Source organism: Mustela nivalis (genome assembly GCF_964662115.1).
Source record: "Mustela nivalis genome assembly, chromosome: 14".
Classification (NCBI taxonomy): Eukaryota; Metazoa; Chordata; class Mammalia; order Carnivora; family Mustelidae; genus Mustela; species Mustela nivalis.
In genome coordinates this window covers 39,151,758-39,164,493 of record NC_139033.1, presented here as the reverse complement: position 1 = coordinate 39,164,493, position 12,736 = coordinate 39,151,758, and the positions used below count along the sequence as shown (strand labels likewise).

The 12,736-nt window shown below is 42.6% G+C and overlaps 1 protein-coding gene across 8 annotated transcripts in view; it reads right to left on the bottom strand.

Annotated features, from left to right (window-relative positions):
* CCDC68 (coiled-coil domain containing 68) overlaps nucleotides 1-12,736 on the bottom strand; it is a 96,492-nt gene that overhangs the window by 60,083 nt on the left and 23,673 nt on the right. For 3 of the 8 annotated variants that reach the window (XR_014302931.1, XR_014302932.1, XM_082699646.1), the window contains exon 1: nucleotides 1,458-1,616. The exons of 1 other annotated variant lie outside the window; for it this stretch is intronic. The gene's annotated coding sequence lies outside the window, so the exon portion shown is untranslated. Of the gene's footprint in view, nucleotides 1-898; nucleotides 920-1,457; nucleotides 1,617-12,736 lie in introns of those variants that run through there. 4 more of the 8 variants (XM_082699648.1, XM_082699647.1, XM_082699645.1 and 1 more) reach the window with 2 other exon arrangements.

Below are 12,736 nucleotides of genomic sequence, written 5' to 3'. Positions count from 1 at the left end.
AGCAAATAACATGCCTGTTCTTAATTCACAAAATCATATAGGTGAATGATAAAACAGAAATAGTGTCTGTATTTATTTCAAAAGTGTTTTTCATTAGTGCCTGTTTAGTTACCGAATTTATTTAGCAAATCACAAAGATCGGAACCTTAAGAAATTTGCGGGAAGTATACGCTGTTTTCATTCTTTCTGTAAGTAGCTGAGGAGCCCCTAGGGTATATACCCTGCCTTAGGCACAAATTGCTCTGTGTCAGGGACCTTTGCTCTAAAACTCTCAGTGCTGGGGGGAGAGGGAAAGGGACAGGTCAGTAACAGGAAACAAAGCACCAACTGTGTCCGCCAGGGTACCTGAGACTCTGGCTCAGATCATATTTCTGAAAAACCAGACTTCTGCAGAACTGAATATTTAATATCATTAGGTAAAATCAAAAGGGCAGATTATCTTTTCCTTACTGCAAATGCAGAATAACTCCCTTTGATATTTCATCTAGTCTATATATACCAAGACAAGAAGAAAGTTATGATTCCTAAAATAAAACAACTATAGTATAATGGAAGACAGACCCAGCTCAGTTACGTTTGGGGCTTATTGCTTCTTCTGATCCTTATTTTATATATATATTATATACTTATATATATTTATATATGTTTATTTAAATAAAATATTTTAATATATTTGTATATCTATATATTATATCTTTTATATACACAGTGCATTTATCTATTATATATCATATATAATGTGTATTCATCGATATCTTTATATACTTTACCTATATATATTCGCCATCTTTGAAAAAAGGTGAAAAATTTACAGCCACGTCTTCACTCAGTCTAACAACTATCCTTGCACTGTCCTGTACTATATTCTTCAGTAAGATAATAAAGCTTCTTTGCACACCTGCCAAGAGCTCTGTAACTTCCCGCTCTAAAATCCCAAGGCAGTAGAAAACTGTCAGCCAGCGGGCTGTTCTCCTTTCGCTACATGCACCTGCCGCTGCAGACGCCAGCAGGAGGGAAGGAAGGAAGAAAGGTGAAGACAACCACCTTTATTCATTCATTTGGGGTCTTAAGAATTGAGGGCCCAGGGACCTGTCAGAGCGGCCACAAGGTGACATCAAGTCGGCCGGTCCTCTCACTCTCGGGGACCCCTGGCAAAGGGACTGCAAAACAGTCCCCTAAATAAATAACCAGATGTGCAGCGGCCCAAAGGAAGGTTGTTCTTTCTCGGGGAAAGGCAACTGTTTCTCTAGCGAGAGGCGCTCAGACTTCCCGCCCGGGGAATCGGAAACTTCCCGCCCCCAGCGGAGAAGGAATCCAGGGAGGAATCCCCTCCCCACCGAGAGCCTGTTTCTGCCGTCGGGGCGCCGCGCTGGGGGAACCCGCTCCCACGGCCCCGACGCCCCCTCCCCCGGGGGGCTGAGCTCGCGGGTCGCCGCGGGCCGCCGGGGCTCGCCTACCTTGGAGTGCGCTGAGCGAGGGTGGGGTCCCGGCCTCGCTCTCCCGCCTCCCGCCCCGGCTCGGCCCGGTCGGGCGTGGGTGGCTCCGCCGCCGGCACATTGGGCTCCGCCCCCCAGGGTGCGCCCGGGGCAGAGTCCGGCGCCTGGACGACTCCGGGGAGGAGCGCGCGCTCCCGCGGGGACGCACACGCCCTGCTCCACGCACCCCGGGGTGCGCTCCCTGCGCCCCCACCCGGGTCCCGAACGCTGCGCTCCCGTCGGTGGCAGCTGTTGCTGATTTTGAAGAAGGTTCTGTTTGCGCCCTCAGTTCATGAACTTTTGTCTTTGTCGTTTATAATAAAACTTTTTCTTTTGGAGTAATTTTAGGTCTGAGGAAAAGTTGCAGAGATAGTACAGAGTTCCCTAAACCCTTCAGCCAGCGTCCCCTTAATATTCACGTCCCACGTCTCCGTACGTGTGCATGTGTACGTGTGCATAGTTCATGTGTCAAAATTAAGAAATTAACACTGGGCCCCTGCTATTAACTAAATTCAACCTTTTACAGATTTCACTAGTTTTCCGCTAAATATCTTTGTGTACCAGGATCCCATGCAGGGTTCCACGCTGCATACTGCCATGTCTCTTTACTCTTTTCGGGTCTGGAACAGTTTCTTAATCGTTTCTTAATCTTGATCGTTTTAAAGAATTCTGTTAAGCTATCTTGTGGATATCTCTTTATCTCTCACTTTGGTTTTGTCTGTTGCTTTCCTCACGACGAGACTATGGTTATGGGTTTGGTGGAGGAAGACCATGATGGGAAAGTGCCTTTCTCATCACAGCATCCTATCAGGGTCCATGAGAGCAACAGGACTTAACTGCTGGTGATATTAATCTTTAACACCTGGTTAAAGTACTATCTGCCAGCTTTCTCCACTGCACAGTTACTGGTTTTCTTTTTTCCATATTCTTTTCTTTGGATGGGAGTCACTAAGTTCAACTCACCTCAAGAAGGGAGAGTGGAATGAAAGTCCACCAGGGTGTGAGAGGGAGTATCTGCATATATTATCGGAATTTTTCTGTAAAGAGGATTTATTCCTCTTCTCCCATTTATTTATCTATTTGATTATTTATTACATCAGCATGGATTCATATATATTCATTTTATACTTTGAGCTATAATTCAATACCACGTTATGTATAATATTGTTCAGATTGTTCTAGCTGGGAACAAAGAGCTCCTGGGAGCTCTTTCGGGTTGGGTCCTGTGTCCCTTTGAAAGTTCATGAACATATAGGGGCTGCGGATAAAAACCTCACTAATTATTGGCTCCACCCTTCTCACATTTAACAGATACAGAAAACTGAAACCCCAGCCCCCTAATATCTGAGGACTGTTCTGAATCTTCCTGGGAATCCTATAATTACTGCGTTTCCAGCCCCATTTAAAAAATAAAAAAAAAGGAAAGAAACAAAGAAATATTTTGTCTCTTCGTGTGTTTTCTTAACAGATGAGCTTGTAGATTGGGACCCAACTGGAGAAGTGAAAGTTGATGTTTCTTTAGAAAAATTTTGGTTAACTAATCCTTGTGGGTCTATTAATAGATATATGTGTATTTATAGACAAATCACGTTCCAAAGTTAGCCATGGGTGTTTATAATGACATTAAACATTGAAGAAATCCAGCTTTGTTATTTGTTATTCATTGAAGAAATCCTTTGTTATGTGGGTTTCGATTGCTTGTGTTTGCAGAAGCATAACATGGTCCCCTAAACACTACATTTCCTCCTTCTGAGCTGGAATCTGGGATACTGCCTTGCATTCGGTGACCCTCACCTCTCTCTCTGGCCTTAACCTTTCTCAGAGAGGGAAACCTACTCCATTAGTCCCAGTTTTGCCAGGTAAACACAGGATGGATAGCCCAGTGAGTAATCCAGGACCACGGAGTGAAGAGATTTTCTACTCTTTAAACATTTTTGACAAAGTTACTAAAAGTAGTAATACTTAAGTGCTTCTCCGTTTTGAAAAACTAAACATTTTCCATTTTGTATTTAAGTCCCACCATATCCCAGAGAAATTGAGAAGATCAGAGGTGAAGGTGAGACTTCTGTGCACTTTCCTGGAGGGAGAGAGGACTTTAATGGAAACTGATCATTCTGGTCAGTATCAAGTACTGACTGTATTTCATAGTCCTGCAAAAGTACTTGGTTGCTTTAACGCAATAATTTTAATAACTTTCTGGGGGGGAGAGCAGGGACCCACTCAGAATTAGGGAGAATACGGAAATATAAAAAACAACCTGCATAGTGCTGCTTAGGAAAATCCATAAACCATCCTTAAATTTAAAACTCCAGGGGGATGTCTCAGAGGATGAAAATAGAGGAACGGTAGATCAATATTTATGGATTTCTCTTATATCTGTAGCATTTGATTGCTATTTTTATGTCAGAAAAATACATAAATCATTTTAAATACCATATATTCTAAAGCCGCTTTTCTTCACATTTTACCTATGGTTATCCACATTTCAAAAAAAGTATTGGTATTTTAGTATTATGTATTTTTTGGAATGGCTTGGGTTGTAGGGACTAGAGCACCTTAAAGCCCCCTCAGCACCCTCCCTGAATAAATACTCTGACCCTGTGTCCGGGGTTCACTAAAAAGGAAGGATGGGGGTGGGCAGGGAACAAAGTAGCAGGTGCGGTCTGCCCCTTAGAGCACACTATAGATTGTTGTCCTGGCTAAAAGTGGATCCGACCGTAAATCAGGTGCCCACATTCAGAGCCTCTGCCTTGTGGCATTCAGACCGGGGCTCATATCTGAAATCACTGTTCTTTATTTCTGTTTGGGGGTTATTTGTTAAATTGCATATAATATGGGATTTTTTGTAATGTGTATTTTTAAATGCAAATCCTACCATGTCATTTCAGCTCTTCCCCCTCCCCCAATACACACATCCACATCCCCCACATCCACACCCCACCACCACTACCATTCATTAAAACCCCCTCATGACCTTGGGTTTAAAGCCTAAACCACCCTCCCTCCCACCCCACCCCCAGCCCCCAGCAAAGAAGTCTCCCACCCTGCTTCCTCTCTTGCCCAATCCCTACATTATCTGCCAGTCAGGTGAAATGGCCTGTACTGTTCCACACCCTCTCTTGTTTCTCACTTTATATTCCATTTTGCCTTAGTTCCCCACTCAAGCCCACCCTCACCCACCCCCACTCCCCCATAAATGAGAATGTTTTTTCCCCTCTTCTTCACCTGGAAATTCCTGCTCACTTTCCCTGGTATGTGCCGGGAAACCGTCCCTTGAGATCCCCCACTGACACTGAGCAGCTCACTTAGGTCTTCCCTCAAAATGCTCCATATATTGCATTTGTTAGATTGTTTTAGTTTTCCATGGCTGCGGTAACAAATCACCGTGAACTTGGTTGCTTTAAAAAAAACCCCACACGTTTATTATCCTACAATTCTGTGGGCTAGAAATCTGATATGGTGCTCACTAAACTAAAATCAATACATCAGGGGCGCCTGGGTGGCTCAGTGGGTTAAGCCTCTGCCTTCGGCTCAGGTCATGATCCCAGGGTCCTGGGATGGAGCCCCGCATCAGGCTCTCTGCTCAGCAGGGAGCCTGCTTTCCCCCACCCCCTGCCTGCCTCTCTGTCTACTTGTGATCTGTCTGTCAAATAAATAAATAAAATCTTTAAAAAATAAAATAAAATCACTACATCAGGAGGCTGTGTTGCTGTGAATCTGTTCTCTTGCCTTCTGCATCCTTTCTAGAGGCTGCCTGCATTTCTTGGTTCTTGGCCCCTTTCTCTGTCTTCAAAACCAGCAACTTAGTCTCTCTCTGACTCTGACTCTTCCTGTTTCACTGGCAAAAACTCTTGGAATTACACTGCATGCACCTGGATAATCTCCTCCATTGTAAGATTCTTATCTTAATCCCATCGGCAAAATGTGTTGTGCCTTGGAAGATTACATAAGCACAGGTCCCAGAGATTAGGGCCTGGACCTCTTGGAGGGGCCATTACTCTGCTTGCCACCGCTGTGCTGCTAAATCACTTTATGACTCAAACGTTGAATTTTGTTATTAAATATTACATCTTTTATGCCACAAAATCAAGAAGGCATGGCACCATTTTCGAGGCATGCTCCCATTCCTTTTTAGTGATGCCTCTGTCTGCCTTTCCCTTCTTCTCTCTCCCCTTCCCATGGCACCCTACTACCCCCACCGGAAGGAGTACCGGAAGTCAGTGCCCCAGAGAACTCCTCAAGAGGTAGTAGGATTTGGGAGGACCAGGACCTTGAGGAGGCTAGCTACTATTAGGGAAAGGTCATCTAATAAAACCTTAGTCGTGAGACCCTTCAGATCTATATGGGCGAGCCATAGGCTTGGGGGATGACTGCTACCATATATCTTGGGGGTTAGAGAAAAAGGAAGTTTCCAAAGGAGTTTTTATATGTTAAAGTAGATTTACAGGATCCTGGGGGTTGGGTTAAGATTGCCTTTTGCCCTTAGCAAAGTATTAATATCAAGACAGCTGAGCTCCTAGAGGAATGTCACTTTGCCTGTTTCAAGGACTTGTCAGTGGCCTACTGGTAGTAAGCAAATTGAATTTTTCTTTTGCCTGTGTTTCCCACATCAGTACCATGTTCCGTGGAAGAGCATAGGAGCCTTTTGAGCTCAGGCACGGGCAAAGGCACAAAGAAAGCAAAAGTTCAGGCAGGTTTGTGAGCTATCAAGAAGGCCAGTCCAGCGGGACCCGAAGAGACTCATAGGAGACAAAACGGAGAGATGCGAGCAAATCACGTGTAAAATACAGAAGGGTCAGGTTAATAATTTATTTTTCTTGTTCCTCTCTTCTAAGAAAAGAAGGAAAAATCATGGCGGCAAATGAAACCCGGATTATTGTTCTGAGTTCATCAGTAAAGCGCTTAACAAATATTTATGAACAATAAATGAGTGTCTGCTTGTATATACACGTCTGTCTAAACAGGTAGATCTTTTTCTAAGACTCCTTTCACATAATGGACACAGAAACCATAACATAAGCAAGGGTAATGTTCAAAATATGTGCCTACTGGTTGAGGCGTGGCACCGACCGACCAGTCAGAAAAGCTACTGGTTATAATGGACTCGTGTGGACAAACCTATGTGACCAGTTGAAACAGGCCTTTTTCAAAACTATTATGCTATCTTAGCATAACTAGATGTTCTTTCGCTTTCTTTTAAAAATTCCCGTTGAAAGCACACAGTTGGGTATATTCCTTTGGAACTAATCAATTTTGATTGTTACATCCTCTCTTTCTGTGATAAGCTGGTTTGCACTGCGTTAGCAATAGCTAGAGTAATAAGTGTCCTTTTCTTCTGTATTATAAGGATGAGAAAAACATCCAGGTCTCTAGCAAAGACCAGCTAGCCTTCGTTACATATTTTCATTCCCTGAGATGATCATCTAGGTCCCTGTTTGAGAGTCTAATACAAGAAGCAATGGACAGGTTGCTTCTGGTAATCACCTGGGTTGCAGATGGCTGATATATCTTTTTCATATTCTTAAATGCTCCCTCAATGGGTTTGAATAACTCATCCAGGAGTAAAAAGAGCAGGAAACACTAAACCTTCTCCAGCTACAGGCAATATACTCAGGACATCCTCCTGACCAGCAAAATCGTGGCAACAGTAAAAAGATGCATATCCAAGATGAATGCCCTGCGGTCTAACATTGTTTATTTTTGGCCCAAATCTGGGGGGACTAAAAAGAGAAAAGTAGCCCCTGTCAGCAGAAGATAGCATGTTACTGCTAGCTGGCTTGGTACCACCAGGAGATGGCTGGCACTCAGGTCAGGGAAAATGTAACAAGACTACTACAGGAGTCTTGGGAGTCAGGGTCCTGGGATCGAGCCCCACATCGGGCTCTCCACTCAGTGCAGAGTCTGCTTCTCCCTCCCACTCTACTTCTGTGCTTTCTCTCTCTCTCTCTCTCTCTCACTCAAATAAAAAAATAAAAACTTTAAAAAATAATTTTACTTGGAAGAAAAAAGAGTTATTACCTCCAATTGCTCTTTTCTTTCTTTCTTTCTTTCTTTCTTTCTTTCTTTCTTTCTTTCTTTCTTTTTTTTTTAATTTAAAGACTTTATTTATTTATTTGACAGACAGAGACCACAAGTAGGTAGAGGAAGGGAAGCAGGCTCCCTTCCTGCTGAGCAGAGAGCCTCCATGTGGGGCTGGATGCGGGGCTTGATTAGGAGCTGCATTAGGGGCTTGATCCCAGGACCCTGGGATCATAACCTGAGCTGAGGCTTTAACCCACTGAGTCACCCAGGCGCCCCACTCTTTTCTTTCTTAAACAGACTCCTGATGCCGAACTCCCTTACCAACTTTTAGTCTTTGCTCAGATGCCACTTCTTGGTGACATTTCCCTGGCCACCTGGTATAACCACGCAGGCCTTTTTCCAGTGCACCCTGATTTAATTTCCTTTTTTATTTTTACGAAACACTTCCTACCCGCTAACACACTGGGGATTCGTTGGGGTGTTTTATTTGATGCTTCGTTTATGCCTCCTTTTTTTTTTTTTTGGTTCATAGGTTAATTTTTTTTTTTTAAGATTTTATTTATTTATTTGACAGAGAGAGATCACAAGTAGGCAGAGAGGCAGGCAGAGGGAGAGAGGAAGCAGGCTCCCTGCTGAGCAGAGAGCCCAATGTGGGGCTCAATCCCAGGACCCTTGAGATCATGACCTGAGCTGAAGGCAGAGGTTTAACCCTCTGAGCCACCCAGGTGCCCCCACAGGTTAATCTTAAGCAATATCTGGCAGATCAGATGTACTCAATGATATTTGTTGAATAAACTAATTTATGAAATTGGGTTAATAGAAGAAAGAGGGAGTTTCAGAGAATTGAGTGTTTTATTTTCAAACTTTTACAACTAATGTGCCTATTAGCTACCCTAACCCTAACCCTAGGGTTAGATAGTTGAATATACGAATCTAGAATTCAAGACTGTGTTTCCATAAATACAGAAAATGAGCATATATGGATTATTAAAGGTACAGGAAAGATCTAGAACTGAACAAAGTATCAAGGGAATGAGTCTCGAGAAGAAACATTGAGACGACAGAGCCAGAGGAGTTTGTAGCAAAGATTGAGACGAAACTGCTCAGCTGGGAGAAAAGCTGGATTTACATAGTTTTGAAGAGCCAGTTTTTTTGGTAAATTTCATGACACCGTGACAATGAGAGTATTCAATTGAAAGTCAGCTTGACCTATTAAGCACTATGACTGGTACCTAATCATTTAAAGCTTACGTGTGTTTTCATTATGTTGAACAGTGAAATAAGAATAATCATCTCTCTGGTACCTCATCTCCTGTCCTGCAGCACTGAGTCTCCCTTGGCTTTTGGTTCCTTAGCACTTCCACACTTGACTCCTAAGGAGACACTGCACCCCTAAGACTTTAAAGAGACTCTTGAAGGAGTGATAGTTACTTAAAAACTGAGCTGAACCAAACAACTACTACATTACTTTGGGGAGAAGTTTTTTCGCAACCTGAAGTCAAATACAGTTCTCACAGATGTCGAGTTCCAGAGCCATGGGTTTGAGGTGTGTTTCCGTTGTTCTGTGAGTCATGGGTTGTGTTGTCTTGTCACTGTTTCCCATGGGCCTCTCTGGCCCTTTCAGAGCAGAGTCATTGCCCTTCTGCTCACCTCACTCAGCCTTACTAGTGTCCCTCAAGCTGGCGCCCGTTCTTGGTGTAGCAGAAAGAGAAACAAGACACTACCAAGACTTCCCTGGGCTTCTGGCCTTGTAGCTATTTCTTGCCCCCCCCCCCAGGAATGTCTTCAAGTCCCTTTTCCCATGAGGCACACCCCCCACCCCTTGTCTCATCTCCCTCTGCATCTGTCTGTGCTATACAGCTGGTCAACGCCACAGACACCACTGCCTTCCTCAGGGAAGTGAGCCTCTTCTTTTGTTGTCCTGAGCCCAGACTTTGGATGGTCCCTGAGACTGCCATGTAGCTCAGTCTTCACCTTGAACTTCTTGGTGGGCATATCTCTTTCCCAGACACGAGGGACAACCCCAGCCGTTCTAGTTTCCAGCCTCTGGTTCTCCTCAGACCCTCCCAGTAAACTACTTTTCCAGGCTGAAAACAACGCCCCATTCTTGGTTTCTTTGCAGAATGGAGGTTACTGTTAAGTCACATGCCAAAGGAATGAACTCCTTTAACTGAGAGAAGGGGCTCCAATACTTAAGAAAATACTTCTCAGGCTCTGACAATGGTGAAATGATTTAAATGGGCATTGAGCATGACATTCAGGTCATTCCGACTAAAAGCAAGGCAGGAGGAAAGATACTTTTCCACAGTTTCTATATTCAGCTTTGCCTTCAACAATGTAGTTTAACATCCTTATGAGTATAGTAATAGAAATATGCTTTTGGGGGCACCTGGGTGGCTCAGTGGGTTAAAGCCTCTGCCTTCAGCTCGGATCATGATCTCAGGGTCCTGGGATGGAGCCCCGTGTCAGGCTCTCTGCTCAGCGGGGAGCCTGCTTCCCTTTCTCTCTCTGCCTGCCTCTCTGTCTACTTGTGATCTCTGTCAAATAAATAAATTAAAATTTAAAAAAAAAGAAATGTGCTTTTGAAATTGAAACAAGAATAAAAGAATGTATTTATTTATATTTCACCTTCTTCCAAAAATAGCTTCGGGTAGAATATCATAAATATTCCCAATTACTCTAATAGTTGGGAGCATATGATATTAACTAAGAACTGAGAATTTAAAGTGAGCTAAATATCTGAGTGAAATTAACTGAGAGAAGGGGCTCCAAATATTCAAATATTGATTTTCACTGCAAAGAAATACTGTTTCTAGCCTTACAAAATTAATTAAGCTCTGTGTTAATTAATCACTACGCCTCTATAATGAGAGGCTGCCAATCACCCTGTCAGATTGTTTACAGCTGAAATCCTAGCCGAAAATTCATCTAGTTAATGATCTAAGTTAAATTTAACCCATGTCTCAGGACCTCAAACATAATTCCAGATCACAGCAGTGATCATGGATTTAGAATGCCTTACGTGCCTATTTGTTTCTCTACTAACTTGTAAGCAAGTTTCAGATTCCACAAAGCCTCAGGCCTACAATGGAGACTTATCTGAACCTTCCTTGGCTATGAACATAGAAATAAAATACAACCTGTACATATTTTTTCAGTCTCATGGAGTAATGCATCTGATCATTTTTTTTTTTTGATTTTTAAAAGTAAAAACACTAAACGGTTTGACACATTTATATCAATACTTTTCAAATAAGAGATACATATACCACCCACCTGTGAAAAATTATAAATGAGGGTTTCAATTATACTCTGTTTATTTTTTACCCAAGAACTTAAGACTTTGGGGCCATTACTTTGTGGTGATTTTTCTTTGCTTTTACTTGGGTTATTTATATGAAGCCAATTTCTTTGAAAATGAAAGCAATGGGATTCAAGCTATTCTAGAAAAATGCTAGTCTGACCGACACCTGTGATTTTAAAAGTAGATTGACTAAACAAGACCTCGATAGGGCTTCTTGGTCTGAGACTTTCGTGAAGTCTCCCGTGTGAAGGAAAAACCGGTCCAAGCCCAAGGTTCAGTGAACTCGTGCAACATATCAGCCACTTCACGTTACATTGGACGGGCGACAAGGTTGCTGTAAGCCTGGCTCTTTATTTTTGACATTGAGATTTCCATTCATGTGGTTTCCCCTTGAACAAGGGCTCAGGAGAAAGGAGAGGAAGGGCAAGGCTAGGAAATCAGGAAAAGGAAAACTCACCGGGTACAGTTGGCCTGAGAACTAGCCCCAGCCTGTGGTTAGAGAAGAGTGAAGTGCTTGCACCTGTTGATCACTCCAAGGTTGGACCCTGTCCTCAAGCTCAGGGTCAGCCAATAGTTCCAAACAGTGCTGTCCAATAGGGCAGCCACTAGCCACATGTATCTACCAAGCATCTGGGTTGTGGCCAGCCTGACTGTAATGTAACAGAAGCATAAAATACACACCGGATTTCAAAGACTTAGTGTGAAAAAAAAAAATCCTGTAAATGGTCTCATTGATTAATTGTAATGATTATAGATTAAAATAATGTTGAATTAAATCTATTATGAAAATGTATTCGCCTGTTTCTTTAAGTCTTTTTCTGTAACTCAAAAAATTCTGTAAGTTATGTCTGTGGCTCACATCGCATTCTTGGGAGAGCTTTGGTTTAGAGCCATATTCTTAAACAGAGATAAGCCAACCTTCCAACTGCCCCTGGAGGGAAGGGTATACAGTGGGGTCCTGTAGATACCTGAAACTCATTATGTCCAGTGAGGAACTTATTTTCCTGCCCACGCACCTGGTCTTCCTACAATTCCCACCTCCGTTATAAGGTTTATTTTCATGTTCACTATTGCTGATGAAGATAGCCATAGTCTCTACTCAGAAGTTTTCTTTCAATCACTGATTTGTGCATATTTCAAGCGCACATTCAGACAAATCTAATGGTAGACAATGGTTTTAAATGTGGTTCCCAGATCAATGGTTTCATCCAGAAACTTATCAGAAATACGAATTCTTGTGCCTCATCCCAGCTCCACTGAATCAAAAATTAAATTTTGAGCATTGTGGCCTAGGACTTTGTGCTGATGAATCCCTCCAAGTGAGTCTAATGTTTGAAAACCACTCACTGCTCTGGACTAACATTAAAGTGGGGCTGCCAGATATAATCTAGGATGCACAGTGAAATTAGAATTTCAGATCAACAGCAAGGAATTTTTTCATATAAGTATGTCTCATGCAATAGTTGAGACACATACAAAAAAATTCTTTACTATTGATCTGAAATTCTAATTTCACTGGGTGTTCTGCAGTTTTGTTTGCTACATCTGCCAATTCTACGTTAGAACAGTGGGTCTCAACCCAGACTGTAAATGAATTAAATTCATCTAGTGTGGTACCTAAGCATTGGGATATATATATATTTGAAGTCCTCAAATTACTGTAATGTGCAGCTGCATAAGACAGCATTAAAATAACGCTTTTTAAACTTCTACATGCATTCAGATCATCTGGAGGTGTTGGAAAAATGCAGATTCTGATTTAGTAATTTCGGGGGTGGGGCCTGATGTTGGGCATTTTTAACAAATTCCCAGGTGACATCGTTGCTTCTGGTCTGGGAAGCACATTTTGGGGAGTACTAGATAGGGATTGCAGAGATGAGAGCCCTGACATCTGTTAAAACGCCACAAGACCATACAAAGCAGAGGAGAATATGAT